Source organism: Taudactylus pleione, unplaced genomic scaffold, assembly GCF_031769625.1.
Source record: "Taudactylus pleione unplaced genomic scaffold, aTauple2 ptg000583l, whole genome shotgun sequence".
Lineage (NCBI taxonomy): Eukaryota > Metazoa > Chordata > Amphibia > Anura > Myobatrachidae > Taudactylus > Taudactylus pleione.
The window spans coordinates 1520013-1539567 of NW_028284985.1; the positions used below are offsets into that span (position 1 = coordinate 1520013).

General features: G+C 47.9%; 1 protein-coding gene across 1 annotated transcript in view; it reads right to left on the reverse strand.

Annotated features, from left to right (window-relative positions):
• The window catches only part of LOC148481393 (carboxyl-terminal PDZ ligand of neuronal nitric oxide synthase protein-like), a 121714-nt gene that overhangs the window by 69656 nt on the left and 32503 nt on the right, over positions 1-19555 (reverse strand). The gene's annotated exons all lie outside the window — the stretch shown is intronic.

Sequence of the window (19555 nt, forward strand, 5' to 3'; positions counted from 1 at the left end):
GTTTATCTCATGTGTTTAATTACATCTCACTGTCCTAAGCTCTTAATACCTTCTAGACACAAGACACTGAGAATATTCGGTTGTCGCACTATGAGCTCCACGGTAAGTGTGACATATGTTGGGGAGGGGGCTTTCGTACAAGACAGGGTGTCTGGATTGTTCAACTGGAATGAAGAGATGGGACAGAAATAAGCAGCAATAAAAAGGCGCTTGGGATCAGTAAACCAAGTATTCACGGTGATGGGTACACGGAGCTCTAATCTAGGATAAGATGGTCACATGTCAGCTGTGAGACTGGGTGAGGGTCTGACTACACTCCCCTCTAGGGTGCCTACTGCGTCTTACTTTATAATGTATGGGAAACCACCATGGGACAATCTTCTACAGTATTAAGCTGACAACCGTCCAGGTCACTCCTGGCTGGCACTGGGTTCGGTTACTTCTCCCTTCTCGCCCAATAATGATGCTATGTAATGTGTTAGGTGTGTACCCATGTCTGGATATAACGTTGTGAATTAGAAACAATTGTTTTATATCTCTCTGAGCAGAGAACACGAGGCATGGTGCACTGCAGGGGGCATACGAGACTGGCGCCATGATGGATTGCTGCACAGGACGTCTACATATCCACTATGAAGAAAGTCAGAAACACTATTTAGTAACTGTAATGTATTATAGAGCACACATATTCCACACACTTCTACAGAGCATATTCCAGTCACTCACATCAGTCTATGCCCCAGGGGAGCTCACAATCTAAGGCCCTAATTCAGAGCCGGACCCTCTGCCAGAGAGCTTGCTCTGAATCAGGGCCGTCCCTCTTACTTTTTGGAGCGGCCTCCTGGCCGTTCGCATAGCTGTGGGTGACCACCCACAGCTATAGCGAGCGGCCAGGAAGATGGTTGCGATGGTCGAGACCATCGGGCTTGCGACGAGACCCTTGTGGTAGGGTCTCGTCTGCCGCAAGCCCTGGAGTGCTTTTGGCTCTATCAGAGCCAAAAGCACTCCCACTGATATCACTAGTGAAGTCAGTGGGGCCAGCCCTAGACGGTAGGCATTCCCATGGGAACGCCTCCGTCTGGGCAGCCACGCCCCCAGCACGCCCACCAAAGGGGGGTTGCTGTCAATCACCATCGACAGCACGCCCCCTTTGGTGTTATTCCGGTCTCGCGCACGACGGAGCCACCTCCGTTATGCGCGTGCGCACTTGGGCAACATCAACCCGCTTGCGAGCGGGTCTGAATCGGGCCCTAAGTCCCCTACCCCATGCACACCCATATACACAGTAGGGATCATTTTTGTCAAAAGCTAATTAACCCACCAGTAGGCCTATGTTTTTGGATTCGGGGAGGAAATTGGAGCACCCGGCAGAAACCCGCGCAAACACGAGGAAAACCTACAAACTCCACACAGATGGGGCCTTGGTGGCAATTGATCCCAAGACCTCAGTGTTGTGAGATAGCAAACTGACCAATCTATTGCTTTTAGAAGTTGTAAGGCACTGGGAGGTAAGAAGTGTTTATTTAGTGACTGCAGCCTGGGATGGAGGACTGTGTCCAGAGAGCAATTGATAACGCTGTGTTTTTTGGGATTCTCCTCCCCTAAAAAAAAAAACAAACACATAAAAAATAACAACATTTCACTTAAATTATCAAAAGAACAGATGACACAATTCATACAAAGTCTCCTGCAATGGCGCCCTGCAGACTACCACCTACAGAGACCTCAGATAGACCCTACTCCTGTCAGGGACATCTGCCAAGACTAGCGATCCATGCCCCTTTAAGACATCTTTAAAAAGGCGCTGCGCTGTGGCTGGTCTGTCCCTGAGCTGCACAGGATAATTATTATTTCCAGACTATACCAGAGACTGAATGAAACGCGAATGTCACAGTGACAGAAAGCTCTCAGAATAGATTTTGTGATTGTTACTGTCAACATGATCCCAGACTGGCTGCAAAGATGAAGAGAAGACTTCCCGGCAGCCCGGCCGCTCTGTACATCAGCCGAGAGATGCACAATAGCAGCTTCCAGACCCTTACTGGGCGCACAGGAATTCCAGCCCCGAGTGGGAGACTCTCAGCTAACTCAGGAACACAAAAGATTATTTAAACAGTCATACACGTACAGTGACCCAATCACAACCAATTCAGTTACTAGCTATAACTTAGGACAGCCTCAATTATCCAGCATGTAAGAGAATCTTCCCATCTGTTCAATATCTTATACAAGAGAACGATTCCTGCCGGACACCCCCGTAAAGCCCCCAAATCAAGCAATCAAGAAACACATCAATCATACAGCTTCCATCATCGCAATATCACTGCACTCGAGTCAGATCATTTCTCACCATGGATGTGACCAAACTCATCTGTCCACCTATCATTTCCCACCTGGACTATTGCAACCTCCTCCTATCTGGCTTTCTCTCGTCCTCTTCTCCACTGCGATCTATCCTTAAAACTTTCGTCCATCTCATTTATCTCTACCACCCCTCTGCGCCGGCCTCCACCCCTGCAAACTGCCTAACTGGCTCCAGATCAGAATAGTTTAAACTTCTGACCATCACATATAAAAGCCTTCAACTGCGCCACTTCCCCTCACATTTCCAACCTCATTCCCGCTCCATATGCCCTCCCAGCTCCTTCACCAACTGCCTCCCCTCCTCCAATCCAAAAACATGGCCCACTGCTCTGGCATTATTGCCACCTCCGTTCACCCACCTGGTAATACCCCTTCCACTGTTGTAGGTCATACATCTAAGTGGCAATTCCTCAATGCCGATCCGATCATCCATGGACTCCGTTGATTGATCATTTCTGTTGGGATGGGGGGATGGGGTAGTTGGCAAAATACAACATGATAAATATCCCCAACTCGCTAATTCCAAATCATTTTTGTATTCAGAATCGGCAAATTGAAACGGTCCAAATGTGGGATTTTGCCGATCACCCGACCCACGCACTGGCAGAACGGGGAATCGCTCCAATTGCTGATGTATAGGCCTCTTCCCATAGTAAACCTTTACTGGCAGGTCTGTGTTATGCGCTAGTAGGGGGAACTTTTCTATTGCGCCATAAAATTACATTTACTAGGACTGGCTTAGAATAAAATAATTAAAACGAAGTATGTTTCAAAGTGTTAACATTACTGTGATTGGCAATTAGCAGCATATTCTGTAAATAATGATATATATTAATATCCGTCACCTCTGTAGGAGTCACGGAACCTCCGCACTCCGGCTGTAACCTACTGACAGGAAACCTCCCGGGCCTCGGAGTTCCCCTGATACCACAGTGCGCCAGGCAGTGTAATAAAATGCTCTGCAATACGCTTGTGGCCTCAATCAGAAAATACGGTACAGAAACCCGGAGCGCTGCTTCCACATCTTAAATCAGGAGCATTTTAATTAATCTAACATGGAAAAGAGCAGAAATTAATGTTAGATAAACAACTTTTATGAACGACATAAATAGGAGTCACCTTCAAATCTGCAGTACAAGAACGCTCTCTCCCTCTGTGCGCAGTATCTACAATCTAGCACCGCGAGGAATACTCACTGTCCGCCCGCCTGGAGTTCACAGTGTAAGTGAATTAAATCTGCAGAGAGGACGGGTGACCTCCGCTTATACCACGCCATGATAAATTGCCCTGTCATTTTCCTTTATCGCACAAATACATACTTACATAGCAAAGTTACACAGCAGAACAAACCCGGGAAGGCAGAATGAGGCGAGGGCGTTCCCGCACAGATAATGCGGAATATAACATGGCAAATCTGGGGATAGTTACCGGCCTCCCCACCCAGGGGCAGTGACATGACGTCCCAGGACAGATATAAACTAGAATTACACAAACAGAATAAACATGACAAATGGTCTCTCTGTTGGGAAATCAGAAGTGGACGTGAGCAGGCATAAATTACTAAAGACATTTGTGTCTCCAGAACCTGGCATCTGTAACCGGCCACCGACCTGAGAACTTGGTGTCTGCTACTGACGCCTAAATCACAAATACAGGCACCTCACACGGGCAGCGTGGACCCCGGGCACAGCAGTGATTGGGTACAGCATGGAGTGAGCGGGCACCTCCGGGAAAGTACAGTATCTGTGTTCTTGTGTCACAAATCGTTCACTTACAAGTACTAACAGCGACCATGGCTGCACTAAGTCTACAAATCCATGAATGAGAGTGGGCACTGGGCATCTCAGAAGCCGCCTCAATACAGATTTAGAGTTTTTTTTAAATAAAAAAACAATTTATCTTTTTAAATCTCTGTTAAAAAAAGGTCACTAACTGGGTCACAAGCAGTTGTTTAAAATGATCTTTTGGGGTCTTTGGCACGTGCCACCTACATGCAGACCAAGTACACCCCACAATGTAACGGTATGGCCTCTGTCAGCAGGATAATGCGCCCGGCTGCCACACTGCACAGATGGCTCAGGAATGGTCTGAGGAACATGGCAGAGATCAAGGTGATGACTTGGCCTCAAATGCCCCAGATCTCAGTCTGATGGAGCCTCTGTGGGATGTGCTAGGAAAACAAGTTAGAGCCATGGAGGCCGCGCCTCACACCTCACAGGACTTACTGATACTAACATCTTGGTGCCAGATACCACAGGACACCTTCAGAGGTCTTGCGGAGTCCATACCTCGATGCAGGACCTACACAATATTAGGTAGGTGGTTTTGGCACTATAACTGATCTGTGTATATGGTGCATACATAAGCCGCAGCGCTTTACAGAGAATATTTGACCAGTCACATCAGCCCCTGATCCCAGTGGAGCTTACAATCTATATTCCCCATCACATGCACGCACAAATATATATACACACTAAAAAGGTACACATGTAGAACATACAAACTTCATTAGCATTGGAACTCATGACCACAGGGCTGTGTGTATATACAATGTATCCATACTTGGTGCATTATTGAGCTTAGAATGTTGGGGAATGTGGCGAGATCCATCAGTCAGATTCCTACGCTGGCAGTACGCCCTGCATCACTATGAGATATAACGGCTACATTGCCCTATACAGCTCCAGGCGGCACATAATGGACAGGTGTCCCTATAGCACAGAACAACCATCTACAAGCTGGAGGGATTTGTAGGCCTGGTGCTCATCAGTTTGTCTAATGCTGCCATTATCAGCTCCATACGGCAGCCACATCACATGGGTCCCTGGTTAAGAGCCCGGGGGGAGGGGGGGGGGGGGACGCAGACTGATCTCTGCTGCCAGGACGAGGCTGTTACTGTCGCGGCGGCAGCTGCAGACAGCTGGGGTACTCCAGCCTCTAGTAATGGGCCCTTCACAGAGAAGATGTATGGCAGATTTATCTGCGGCAGTAGGTGAGGAGTCAGTCTCTCAGGAAGGCGAAGGTAAATCCTCCATGTAAAGTGCGGAGAATAAAGCCAGCACTCCCTGTCCTTTATAGAATATCACAAAGCCTTTGTATACCCTTTAATAACACACCTATAGCCGCGGCCAATCAGAGGATAGATAAGATGGAGAGGAACGTGTAATACAAACCTTGGCTGCAGCGAAGTAACAGTACAGATAGGAACCTGCATATAGGTCAGGGAGCTATTCACTAGCAAACAAAAACTATCATCGCAAATAGCGCTGCGTCCTCCTCATAATACTTGTTTCCGCTCTGAGCGCGCGCTGCTCATCATCAGGCTCCCAGACGTAATAAGGGGCCTCTACCTATACTGTATAATCCGAGGAAGCAATTGCGTTTCCTCCTGCAATGTACATTGTATTCTGTGGTATCCAGAGAGCAACAAAATCAAGGCGCAAACACAGAAAAATCTGCATGATGATATAAAGACGTGGCTGAAAAGCAGAGTCGTTGTGTGCCCCCCCCTTCTATGGACCAGAGCATTATCAGACAGCCAAGCCCCCAAAAGGATGATACATTCGTATAGTTTCATACAAAGTGATCAGTGTTTTAGTTCTCCAGTACAGTATAAAAAGGAGTATAAGGAACAGCAAAATAATAACAGAGCTATTAATATTTATTAAAGAACTCTCCTTTTCTCTACCCTGAATTTTCAATAATCACAAAGGACAAACAATGCAGACGTCATCTGCACACTGTTCTGAGAAAGGGTAAAAAAAAAACAGGGACATCTCTCTACAAACACATCCCAGTGCTCACACAGTACACACTGTACTAATATTAGCTTTGAAATGAGACTCAGACTTCATCAGTACACTGAGAGAACATTGATTCCTCCCTCCTAGGACACTCAGCCAGAACGGCGAGGTAACGGCACTAGGATGTAGGGAGTCAGACATACCGAAATTATATTTATTGTGTGATTATACTTCCCGCTCCCTGGCTGCACCTGTGACTTACTAATATAAAGCAGCACCACGGAGCCTTCCGTGCCAGAGCATCAAGTCAATCCCAGGTGTCAGAACCGGCTATTTCCCAGGGTTTCCCCCTTCTGCAGCACTTCACTGATCCATGGACATCACTACTGAGAGTTACCGGCTATAACCCAGTGTTTACCTGCTTATTAACCTGCTTTAAACCTGCTACATCTTGCACTACCCTGTGTGAGTTCAATAAAGCCTTCAGTCCACTTTATTCCGCGGTACATGCGCGCATCCAGCGCTAGAAACATACACATAGAAATTTCCCCATTGAAACGTGACAAATACTAGTCGCTGACCAAAAGACGGCTTCTATTGGGGACGATTCAACCAGCATCGCAGGGATGTAGCTCCCGCGTTTAAGTGTCCGGAGCTAATCTACGGCCTGTTCTGCGCCAGACATTTGTACAGCGCATCTCCCAGGTTAAGTGCAAGCGTAATGCAGTCACTGCACGTGTCAGGCTCACGCCTAGTCCCGTAGCTCCATTTACAGCGGATTTCTGCTCCCAACCTCAGGAGAAATCCGTTATTTGCAGTCTTATTGTGGGAGCAATCATATAGCTCGGAGCACTTAACCCAGGAGCCACATCCCCACAATGCTAAATTAATCTCCCTGTTTGTATCTATCCCCCATCACAATTACATACACATAGCGCCCCTTTTATTATCTCTGCTCTCACTAGAGATAGCGCTTTCCGCTCTCTAGCAAGGAGACACTGCCGACACATTTTGCCGTGGTCTGCCGGTAACACACACACACACAGTTTTATTACCCTAATCGGAGCACACACGCGGCTATCACCTTGGACCTATTGTGATACTATATTGATAAATTGTAGCGGTAAGTGGTAATAATCAGCTTTAATCACTGCACTTTACTAAATAGGCACACACAAACATACAGCGATACAAACACACACATTATTATATTATGAACAAACAGCTACAAGTTAATAAAAGTAAATAACAAATCAGGCAAACAAAAGACAATGGTGAGAACAGGGAACATGGATGGACACAGGATAAACAGGATAACAAAGGCATGGGAACAATTAGCAGGACAGATCACAGCTTACACATACATTACTGCATGAACAAGACAGGAACAAACAAGAGAGAGTGAGGCAGAGGGCCCTGCTCGTGAGATGAGAGACGAGGGGCCTTGTTCAGAGTCGCACACAATGCAGAATATTCACGGAGTTGAGCGCCATTTTGCTACTGCAAAAAAAAAAAAACCTTAAAAACCCAAGCGGCGCATGGATTACAGAGTGTACGCACAAAGGCGCTAATGCATGGGAAACGTGCGCTGGGCGATGACTAAATAGACGCACAGAGAGGGTCCCATCTTATGGGCGTGTTACAGGAGGCGCACCCAGACACCACATTCTTCACAGCTGAGGCGATACTCAGACGTAGAATCTGCAACTGGTGCAAGGATCGCACTAGGCGGTATTACAGCGTATACAGACACTCCCCCAGTGGGCGTCTCAGTCTTTGCACATTCGGATGTGCGTCTGCCAAAAGTCGCAGCGGCGTCTGCATTCTCTTCTGAATCAGGCCCAACAGGTGCTGAACGTACTTTGAGCTCGGCAGACCAGGGATACAGACAGACACCAACCGCGCATCCTAAAACTGAACACACACTCCCTCCCCTCTCCCCAGGCTGATGCTTCAGAAGCAAGGGGAACACCATGAATATTGATGGCTTTCAAGCAAAGTGGAGAAATCAATCCTTAGCTGGATCCCGAACAAAGAGAAACAATATAATATATATCCAAAGGTCATTTATATTGGATTTGAAAAGGGATATACATGAAAAGTTATGGCCTCCATAAGAGATGTGAGCGGTTACTGTCCTGCTCCGCCTGTCAATCACAGTCTTTTTCATTTCAGTCTCAATATAGCAACAACAGAATGTCAGAACCCATTTACAATTTCTACTGCAGAGGAAAAAGAAAATATTCTGCCAAGGAAATTGTAACAGTTACAAGACAGGTTTGTCATCTATGTATTGTGGCTCTGACGCAATGATCTTCAGAAACCTGATGCAATGTCTGGGCTCCGTTTCCCAGGACGGAAGATTGACAAATAGACTAATTATTCATCACGTTGCTGAAATCCCACCAGCAGCTTGTCATAGATTAGTAATGCAGCACATCCTGCCACCTATGCCACACAATGGAAGGACGATTACAGAGATCATTCGTGCACTAAGGACTGTACGGCGAGTTATGGGATCATCCGTGCACTGTGAGGAGCCGTGGGGGTAGTTATGGGATCATCCATGCAGTGTGAGGAGCCGTGGAGCTAGTTGTGGGATCATCCGTGCACTGTGAGGAGCCGTGGAGCTAGTTGTGGGATCATCCGTGCACTGTGAGGAGCCGTGGGGGTAGTTATGGGATCATCCGTGCACTGTGAGGAGCCGTGGAGCTAGTTGTGGGATCATCCGTGCACTGTGAGGAGCCGTGGAGCTAGTTGTGGGATCATCCGTGCACTGTGAGGAGCCGTGGGGGTAGTTATGGGATCATCCGTGCACTGTGAGGAACCGTGGAGCTAGTTATGGGATCATCCGTGCACTGTGAGGAGCCGTGGAGCTAGTTATGGGATCATCCGTGCACTGTGAGGAGCCGTGGAGCTAGTTATGGGATCATCCGTGCACTGTGAGGAGCCGTGGAGCTAGTTATGGGATCATCCGTGCACTGTGAGGAGCCGTGGAGCTAGTTATGGGATCATCCGTGCACTGTGAGGAGCCGTGGAGCTAGTTATGGGATCATCCGTGCACTGTGAGGAGCCGTGGAGCTAGTTATGGGATCATCCGTGCACTGTGAGGAGCCGTGGAGCTAGTTATGGGATCATCCGTGCACTGTGAGGAGCCGTGGAGCTAGTTATGGGATCATCCGTGCACTGTGAGGAGCCGTGGAGCTAGTTATGGGATCATCCGTGCACTGTGAGGAGCCGTGGAGCTAGTTATGGGATCATCCGTGCACTGTGAGGAGCCGTGGAGCTAGTTATGGGATCATCCGTGCACTGTGAGGAGCCGTGGAGCTAGTTGTGGGATCATCCGTGCACTGTGAGGAGCCGTGGAGCTAGTTGTGGGATCATCCGTGCACTGTGAGGAGCCCTGGAGCTAGTTATGGGATCATCCATGCACTGTGAGGAGCAGTGGAGCTAGTTATGGGATCATCCGTGCACACTGTGAGGAGCCGTGGAGCTAGTTATGGGATCATCCGTGCACTGTGAGGAGCCGGGGAGCTAATTATGGGATCATCCCTGCACTGTGAGGAGCCGTGGAGCTAGTCGTGGGATCATCCGTGCACTGTGAGGAGCCGTGGAGCTAGTCGTGGGATCATCCGTGCACTGTGAGGAGCCGTGGAGCTAGTTGTGGTATCATCCGTGCACTGTGAGGAGCCGTGGAGCTAGTTGTGGGATCATCCGTGCACTGTGAGGAGCCGTGGAGCTAGTTATGGGATCATCCGTGCACTGTGAGGAGCCGTGGAGCTAGTTGTGGGATCATCCGTGCACTGTGAGGAGCCGTGGAGCTAGTTGTGGGATCATCCGTGCACTGTGAGGAGCCCTGGAGCTAGTTATGGGATCATCCATGCACTGTGAGGAGCAGTGGAGCTAGTTATGGGATCATCCGTGCACACTGTGAGGAGCCGTGGAGCTAATTATGGGATCATCCCTGCACTGTGAGGAGCCGGGGAGCTAATTATGGGATCATCCCTGCACTGTGAGGAGCCGTGGAGCTAGTCGTGGGATCATCCGTGCACTGTGAGGAGCCGTGGAGCTAGTTGTGGGATCATCCGTGCACTGTGAGGAGCCGTGGAGCTAGTTGTGGGATCATCCGTGCACTGTGAGGAGCCGTGGAGCTAGTTATGGGATCATCCGTGCACTGTGAGGAGCCGTGGAGATAGTTATGGGATCATCCGTGCACTGTGAGGAGCCGTGGAGCTAGTTATGGGATCATCCGTGCACTGTGAGGAGCCGTGGAGCTAGTTATGGGATCATCCGTGCACTGTGAGGAGCCGTGGAGCTAGTTATGGGATCATCCGTGCACTGTGAGGAGCCGTGGAGCTAGTTATGGGATTATCAGAGCACTGTGAGGAGTTTCACAAAAACCTCTCTCCAGTCAGTTTCTTGAGTAGATACAAATGACAGGTGCATGTGAGCAGGGCACATCTATAAAATGTTGTTTCAGTGAGAATACTTCTAAAATTATTCTTATTTTTAATAACGTCTCGGAGAAGAAAAAAATAAAAGCATCATAGACTCCAATAAAGCCGCTCACGCACCTAGGCTCCATCAACCAGGCACTGTTAGGTGTTAGGACACATTTGCCAGTCTCCTCCCTCGCCATACACAACCCTCACATACATACAGTCCTGACAAAATCCTTGATGGTGAAACGTGCAGGTCCTTGGCCTGTGCACATATGGAAGCTGATCGTTTTAGACTTTCTTGAAAACTGCCCCAGCAGATATCCCATGTTACTTCTGTGATATGCTATGGTTATACTCGTAGCGAAGTGTAAAAAAGGGGTTTAACCTATTTAATGCACCATGTGGCGCCCACCATTTGGATTTATTTTTAGATTGTGTTGCCTGGTGTGGATACGGGTAACCTGTTGGGGAAACAGAAGCGATACTACAGCGACATAAATCTGCCATTTAGGACAGGTTGTGCCTGAAGATTGATAAGTAGTGGTAAAGCACACCTAAAGTCAGTCTAATTATACAATATACACACACAAAAAGATTATGTACTATAAGGGTACTGTGGCGATTTTTGCTGAAACCTTCCGATTCGAATATGAAATTTAATGACAGGATTAGGATTTTGGAAAGAACGAGAACGTCTCCGGCAAACAGGCGAGAGCGGGATTAGAGACAGACAGAGGCTTTCAATATTCTGAATGCCAGGATAATAATTATTCTCAAGCTATCAGGACTACAAAATAACGTCTGGTGTTTTGACAAGCAGGGGGGGAATTTACCGAGCGCTGTGAAGATCGCTGTATCCGTGGAAACCCTGACTACGGTGACGGGGAACTGGCAAGAAAACTGTCCAACATGAAATTCCTGGCATTCGGTGACTGAAGACCTTTCACTTCTTTATCGGTGCAATATAAGGGAGGGGGGTGTTCGGGACCACACAAATCATACTGCCCTGTGACCTGCATCGTACCAACGCCAACAATATCCATAGGGCTCCATTCATTGAAACTAGTATTAAACTATGATTTAGTAACCCTTAGCACATCAGTCCCTGCCCTATGGGAGCTTACATTCAATATCCCCGATCACACGCACAGTCACATACATTAGGGGCACGTTTCGGTATGTTTTTGGGATCGTGTGAGAAAACGGGAGCACCCCGAGGAAACGCACGCAAACATGGGGAGAGCACACAAACTCCACACGGACTAGAGTCTGTGTGAGGAATCGAACTAACCACCCCACCACAATTTAGAATAACCACCACCCATTAGACCGATCATGAATTGTTGGTTTGGATAATGTACTAAACTGGTTCTATGCAAAATGCAGCAGACACAATCACTGGGAAACAGACACCACTGAGACACGAGGCCTTTCCTAGGATTGCCGTGCCTCGTACCTCGGAGAAGTCACTAGTTCCAAGCTCCGCAATTTCCAGCCAGCGTCAGGACAATTGATTAGACGCGCCATAGAGAGATGTCTAGCTGACATAATGCCACAGTGATAATAAACTACACAAGAAATACAAAACAACAACAACCTAAAAACTAAATCTAGCCATGATTATTCCCTGTTCATATTCATACCCAATTAAGGAAGAGTATTGATTATTACATTTTAAACCATGGTGTGTCGCAAAAACATGGTGGACGTTGTGGCACAGCATCAAACAGGTCCAAGCGCATGGAGAAGTTACGGTCACGGGCAAACGGTTTCAGACTACAAAATGGTGGATTCCTTCGTGTGCAAGCACCAACACGGCGTAAAGCCAGAAATATTTTGCATTAAAACTACTGATGTTACAGCTCCTGTAAGACAGAGGCCCAGGGAATATTAAGTCCCCGTGGCAGCGTCAGTAACGTCTCCTCTGGACAGCCGTTAATGAGAGTCCCCGGTCATCTCATTGCCCTCCCTGATGCCAGAATGGAGCCTCCAGCCTCTAATTGGGTTGGAAGCTGCGCTGCCCTCTACACAAGACACTTTTTTGACGCTGCTGCGTTTTATAGTAGAACTTTTTTGTGACATTTAGAAACCGCATTTACTTCTGACAAAGTCCTCTCATTAATGGGGCAGACTGACACGGGCTCTGCAGACATCTTCGCCGATAGCCGGACACATGAAACCCATTACGTTCAGGGTTTTCCTGTATAATGTAGGGACTGTGCATGAAGACGGAGCAGGCTGACAGCTGCTACTGCGACATCACAGCACTCAGAGCCAATTACAGGGGACAGGGATCCCGAGATGCTGACAGTCGCCTAAACTACACGGCGGCAAGGTTCCACTCATAACGGACATAACAAATCTGCCAGCGTCAGACATTTCCACTCTTAATCTTAACTCAAAAACTTCAGTGACAGGAACAGTTCAAAAATAACTTTAATACAAAACAGCTGTAACAATTCATACCGTACAGCACTACTTCTGTTCTTTGTATGGCAGCAAACAAATCCGGGTGTAATGCCTCCTTGGGAAGCAGGAAAACCCTGTTACTAAAACTCAACCCATATTGCAATCTGATAATACCCAATGTATTGCACTGAAAATTAACAGTCAGATGAAAAAAAGTGAGGGAATGTTGGCAGCAGGAAGCCACAGACTGAGAGTTATATAGTGGGAGGAACAGGGATCCCAGCAGCACAGAGTATATCAGGAGATGAGTGATGTGTTAGTGAGGACAGGGCTGCATGTGACAGGGGCAGTGACAGGATGTGAGGAGGGGAATGGAGGCAGCAGGAAGCCACAGACAGAGTTATATAGTGGGAGGAGCAGTGTCCCCAGCAGCACAGAGTATATCAGGAGATGAGTGATGTATTAGTGAGGACAGGGCTGCATGTGACAGGGGCAGTGACATGATGTGAGGAGGGGGATGGAGGCAGCAGGAAGCCACAGACAGAGTTATATAGTGGGAGGAACAGGGTTCCCAGCAGCACAGAGTATATCAGGAGATGAGTGATGTGTCAGTGAGGACAGGGCTGCATGTGACAGGGGCAGTGACATGATGTGAGGAGGGGGATGGAGGCAGCAGGAAGCCACAGACAGAGTTATATAGTGGGAGGAACAGGGTTCCCAGCAGCACAGAGTATATCAGGATATGAGTGTTGTGTTAGTGAGGACAGGGCTGCATGTGACAGGGGCAGTGACATGATGTGAGGAAGGGAATGGAGGCAGCAGGAAGCCACAGACAGTTATATAGTGGGAGGAGCAGGGTCCCCAGCAGCACAAAATAATGAGACACTTTATAGATGATGTCACAATCTCTGTTTAATAATATAGAAAAGACAAAACTTAAAAAAATCTTCCCTGCAATTATGTTTGTATAATTTAATATTTTGTAACAATGTATTAAAGTACACATCTGCTTTTGTGTCTTTCCAGGAAATAAAGCTATAGGGATTAGAATTACCAGTGTAGCTGCTGAACAGACTCCAGTCTCCTTGATATCGGCCTAATCCCAGGAGAAACGGTCACAGTATAAATACAGAGTAAGTCTGCACAGACAGCTCCCACTTGTGAAAGGTCAGCGCCGTCCAGTCAGAGCATCTTAATGAGTTCATTTTAATATTTCTTAAAGGAAGAAAGACATACCCAGGGGTTCAATTCATAAAAACATGATTCCAAAATTGCCTCCTCTGTTCCTGGCCTTGTACAAGGAGCAGAAAGGGACATTAGCCACCATTTGCCATTTAATGAGGGAGGACAGACGTCAGAGGAGCTCAGCCCAGGATTAAATGAAAAAGCAAATAGGGAAGGGTCTGTCGCACCAGACTTCATGTACTACAACTCTCATTGCAGGATAGCGGGATGGTGGGAGAAGCTGTATCTGCAGGAAGGGGTTTGAAAATCCCAGCACTACCTCTGCAGCAGATCTGCACATTGCTGTAAATAAAGTATCTATGTGGATATACCGTATGTATTACGTGTGTATGTGAATGACATAATGTACTGCCTGCACTTAGCTGACGCCGTTACACATAATATCAATACAATGCTCTGAAATATTAGAAGAGACATTAAGGACGACCACAATACGTAGCGCTCAACAGTTTTCACCACTTGCAATTTAAATCCCATTTCGCTTCTGTTGATCTCGGGTCTATTTCTGTGGTCATGTCATATAAAGTGATAGGAAGTAAATTAGCTGGCTATGCCTGCGTGAACATCACCACAGCGCCGATCAATACCCATTTCCATTCTAATTATCACTCATCAATATGGGTTTGCGCAGATTATATTTCCTTAATTGAAAAACGAATGCCATGATGCCAAGTGAATAACAGGAGGGAAGAGGGCACGTGACTGCACAACGCCGGGGGGGGGGGGGGGGGTTCTGGCTGGCTGGCCGGCGGAGGAATTGTATTTTTGGAAACAGGACTGGATAATAGTCTCTCATTAGCAAGGCGTGAGGCGACTGACGAGGCAATCAAGACAGCACAGGGTCTGACCATAGGACACAGCAGAGTAGCGCGTTTCTGGAATGGTGATAAAAGTTGAGTTTCTAAACTGGATAGATTATAAACACAAAAAAACAAAAACAACACATCTGGGAGGTTGATGATGACATAGCGGATGGTAATGATAACGATGATGGAAGAGGGTAGCGCTGCCCTATATAGCACTATGGTCACTGGCGTAAAGTGTCACGTGGAACATGCTCCCTTCTCCTGTACACGGTCATAGCGAGAATCCTACAACATGGATCCACTCTGATCTCTACAGACCGGAGCATGGACCGGCTTCCTGACACCACTGAGCCACACAGCAACACTCCATTCAGGATCCACCTTGTAAGGCGGGGAAGGAACCTCGTCCTCCAGAGCATAGCAGCACGGCAGGGCAGGAACCCCTCATATCCCAGAGCATAGCAGCACAGCAGGGCAGGAACCCCTCATTTCCCAGAGCATAGCAGGGCAGGAACCCCTCATTTCCCAGAGCATAGCAGGGCAGGAACCCCTCATATCCCAGAGCATAGCAGGGCAGGAACCCCTCATATCCCAAAGCATACATTTTTCTTGTGGAGTAAAGAGGATCATGAGGAATTACGCCAGATAACAAACCCAAACAGGATGTAGGTCACTGGTGCGGACTGATATATAGACAGATTGTTGGAGTGCTTCGTTTTCTGAGCAGCTATATAAATGTGTCCGCTCTTAGCAGGCGAATGGGACAGATAACACGTTAGACGTACTACAAACAGGTCAGTTACTCCGCTCAGTGACGCACTGTGTTACGCATTCCTGGGACGCTCCGTTTGCTCTTAGCGACTCTGAAAGTCTATATGGTTACATCCATCTGTGGTGCTAGAACACACCCATGCATATACACCACCCGAAATGTGAGCAGCGCAGAAGACCATCTATATGGATATTAATCATTACAGCGGTGTCAGAATGATTGAGGACAGAGCTTTGTGTGCAGACATATGCATGAGGGCGGAAAGCCGGCCGGTACTCCATTATAGTGTCAGGTCTGGCTTCATACTTCAGCTCAGCCAACTGCAGCCGATAGCAATAACGCCTTTCCCTCTGCCCTCGTATCGCCACGCACGGTCACTTAGCCGCTCTGCAGCCGATAGCAATAACGCGTTTCCCTCTGCCCTCGTATCGCCACGCACGGTCACTTAGCCGCTCTGTAGCCGACAGCAATAACGCGTTTCCCTCTGCCCTCGTATCGCCACGCACGGTCACTTAGCCGCTCTGCAGCCGACAGCAATAACGAGTTTCCCTCTGCCCTCCTATCGCCACGCACGGTCACTTAGCCGCTCTGCAGCCGACAGCAATAATGCGTTTCCCTCTGCCCTCGTATCGCCACGCACGGTCACTTAGCCGCTCTGCAGCTGCACCAACGTGTGCTGGAGACACAAACTCCACTCTGGTCACAGACCAGGCTAATGGGGTCTGCTCACAGCAAACCACAGGATAGAATAGAGGGCACCCAGGACGACATCCGCCCAGTGGCACTGGAATCGGTGGTTGGTGATGTCACCCCATAACAGCTTGCAGCAGAATGTAACCTGGCACTGCAAGACAAGGGTCATAAATACCTGCACCCTGGCTGTGGAACTGACTGTGCCAACTCTGTGCCCCGATGCAATGATCTATAACCCCACACTATGTAGATATGGATGGGGGCATGGCATAGATAGTAAGAGAAAGATATGGGTGGGGGGGCATGGTATCCCTAGAGTTAGAGTTGGACATGGCATCATTAGAGGGAGGCAGGAAGGGGGGAGCATGGCATCATTACAGGGAGGCAGGAAGGGGGGAGCATGGCATCATTAGAGGGAGGCAGGAAGGGGGGAGCATGGCATCATTAGAGGGAGGCAGGAAGGGGGGAGCATGGCATCATTAGAGGGAGGCAGGAAGGGGGGAACATGGCATCATTAGAGGGAGGCAGGAAGGGGGGAGCATGGGATCATTAGAGGGAGGCAGGAAGGGGGAAGCATGGCACTGCTAGGCTTGTGGCCAGGAATGAACAGAAAGTATGAAAGGACATGGATAAGATGTGACCAGCGTACTCATAGCCGTCAGAGAGGGAGAACCTGTACATTCCCTCATGCTCTGCAATTCTGCGTTTACTGCAAGCAGACTTCAGTGACCACGATGCCATGTTCCAGGCCTCTCAGTGACCACGATGCCATGTTCCAGGCCTCTCAGTGACCACGATGCCATGTTCCAGGCCTCTCAGTGACCACGATGCCATGTTCCAGGCCTCTCAGTGACCACGATGCCATGTTCCAGACCTCTCAGTGACCACGATGCCATGTTCCAGGCCTCTCAGTGACCACGATGCCATGTTCCAGGCCTCTCAGTGATATAGGAGATACAGTACACAGGGAATGGCTGACGGCAGAGTACACTGCTCAAGGAGGTGTAACACAGAATTAAAGATTTAGCTGAACCTCAGGAATGAATAGAACCCTGGAGGCTGCAGTTTAGTTCAATCAAATATAAAATTAGGATATGGGGGGGGGGGTAGGACACGAATACCGAGGAAGAGGATTATATCAGACAGCAGCAATGAAAGCCAGGCATGTCACAGGGCCAGCAGCACATGGATGCAAGACACAGGCCTCGCCTTCAGGGGGCTATTTATACATTTACAGAGGATACAATTCAGCACAGTGGTTAATACTGAAGCCTCAGTGCTGGAGTCATGGTTCAGATTCCAATTCAGGGCCCCATCTGTGTGGCGTTTGTATGTTCAGGTTCACACTGGTCAGTTTTGATACAGCCCTAGCCTATAAAGGGATGTATAAAAGGGTTCATGCTGACATCGCCATCCAGAAGAGTCACCGGGAGTTTGTCAGCCATTACTCCGGAGATTACCTATTTAAAATAAATTACAAATAAGTAGGGCTCACTAGGAGGTCACGCTCCGCTCATAGCACTGAGCCTTAGGAAGGAAATGACAACAGTACACACTTGTTGATACTGGACATATATGAAACACAGTAGCACATAGTGTACTGCATACTGCCAGCCTGACCTACATAGGGCTCAGTTATCCCTATTTGCAGTACTTCATTCATCAAGCAGCGAACACAATTTAGACTTAATGTAACTGGAGCGCAGGGGAAACAGCTGTGTACAACTAACCTGTTATTGTGGTGTATACCGACATACGCAGGAAAAGCAACTGGCTACCAGTCCCTTCTGCCCATCAACAATGCCCAATCTATACAGCAGCGGGATAACAGTCCCTTCTGTCCATCAACAATGCCCAATCTATACAGCAGTGGGATCGTTCCCTTCTGCCCATCAAAATGCCCAATCTATACAGCAGCGGGATAACAGTCCCTTCTGCCCAACAACAATGCCCAATATATATAGCAGCGGGATAACGGTCCCTTCTGCCCATCAACAATGCCCAATCTATACAGCAGTGGGATCGTTCCCTTCTGCCCATCAAAATGCCCAATCTATACAGCAGCGGGATAACGGTCCCTTCTGCCCATCAACAATGCTCAATCTATACAGCAGCGGTATAACGGTCCCTTCTGCCCATCAACAATGCTCAATCTATACAGCAGCGGGATAACAGTCCCTTCTGCCCATCAACAATCCCCAATCTTTACAGCAGCGGGATAACGGTCCCTTCTGCCCATCAACAATGCCCAATCTTTACAGCAGCGGGATAACAATACCCAATCTATACAGCAGCGGGATAACAATGCCCAATCTATACAGCAGCGGGATAACAATACCCAATCTATACAGCAGTGGGATAACAATACCCAATCTATACAGCAGTGGGATAACAATGCCCAATCTATACAGCAGCGGGATACCCGTTCCTTCTGCACAACAACAATGCAAAATATACAGCAATAGCAATTATTTTTCCTCCTCAGTGATTACATTACACAACGGGTATTATGTGCCAGTTTTATAGCCTTCCGTGGATTAGGAGATATTTCAGAAAGCTTAAGAGAAAATGATTGGAGACGAAATCAAGATTCCCATATATACGATTGCCACAGCCAGCGCCCGTCCTGACCGAGGGAACGCACGGGCTGCCAGCAGGCAATCTGTACATAGCCCAGCACTGGAGCGCGGCTCACCACGTTTACCATGCCAAGGTTCCAGAGCTCTCACCTTAAGTCGGTTTTATTTTCCTGTTCCACCTTTCTAATGCAGTTATTATTAGACAAATGTTGCAGGGCTTTCCCTAGCTTCTATGTAAATGCCACGGTGCCTGCACGGGTTACCTTACCTAGAGGATCATTGTTTTTGTCTATATCCCATAATCCAACGGGGTCTCCACTAAAACCATCCCGTCAATCTTATTTTTAGATGAAAATACAACAGCATGCTATTTAACGCCAATGGGTGGAGGACGGACAACAGACATAAGCGATTACATTTTTGAAGTTTATGTTTTAGGGCAAAACTAAAACAAAAAAATGTTTCCTGAACGATAAAAAAAAAAAAAAAATTCAAAAACAAT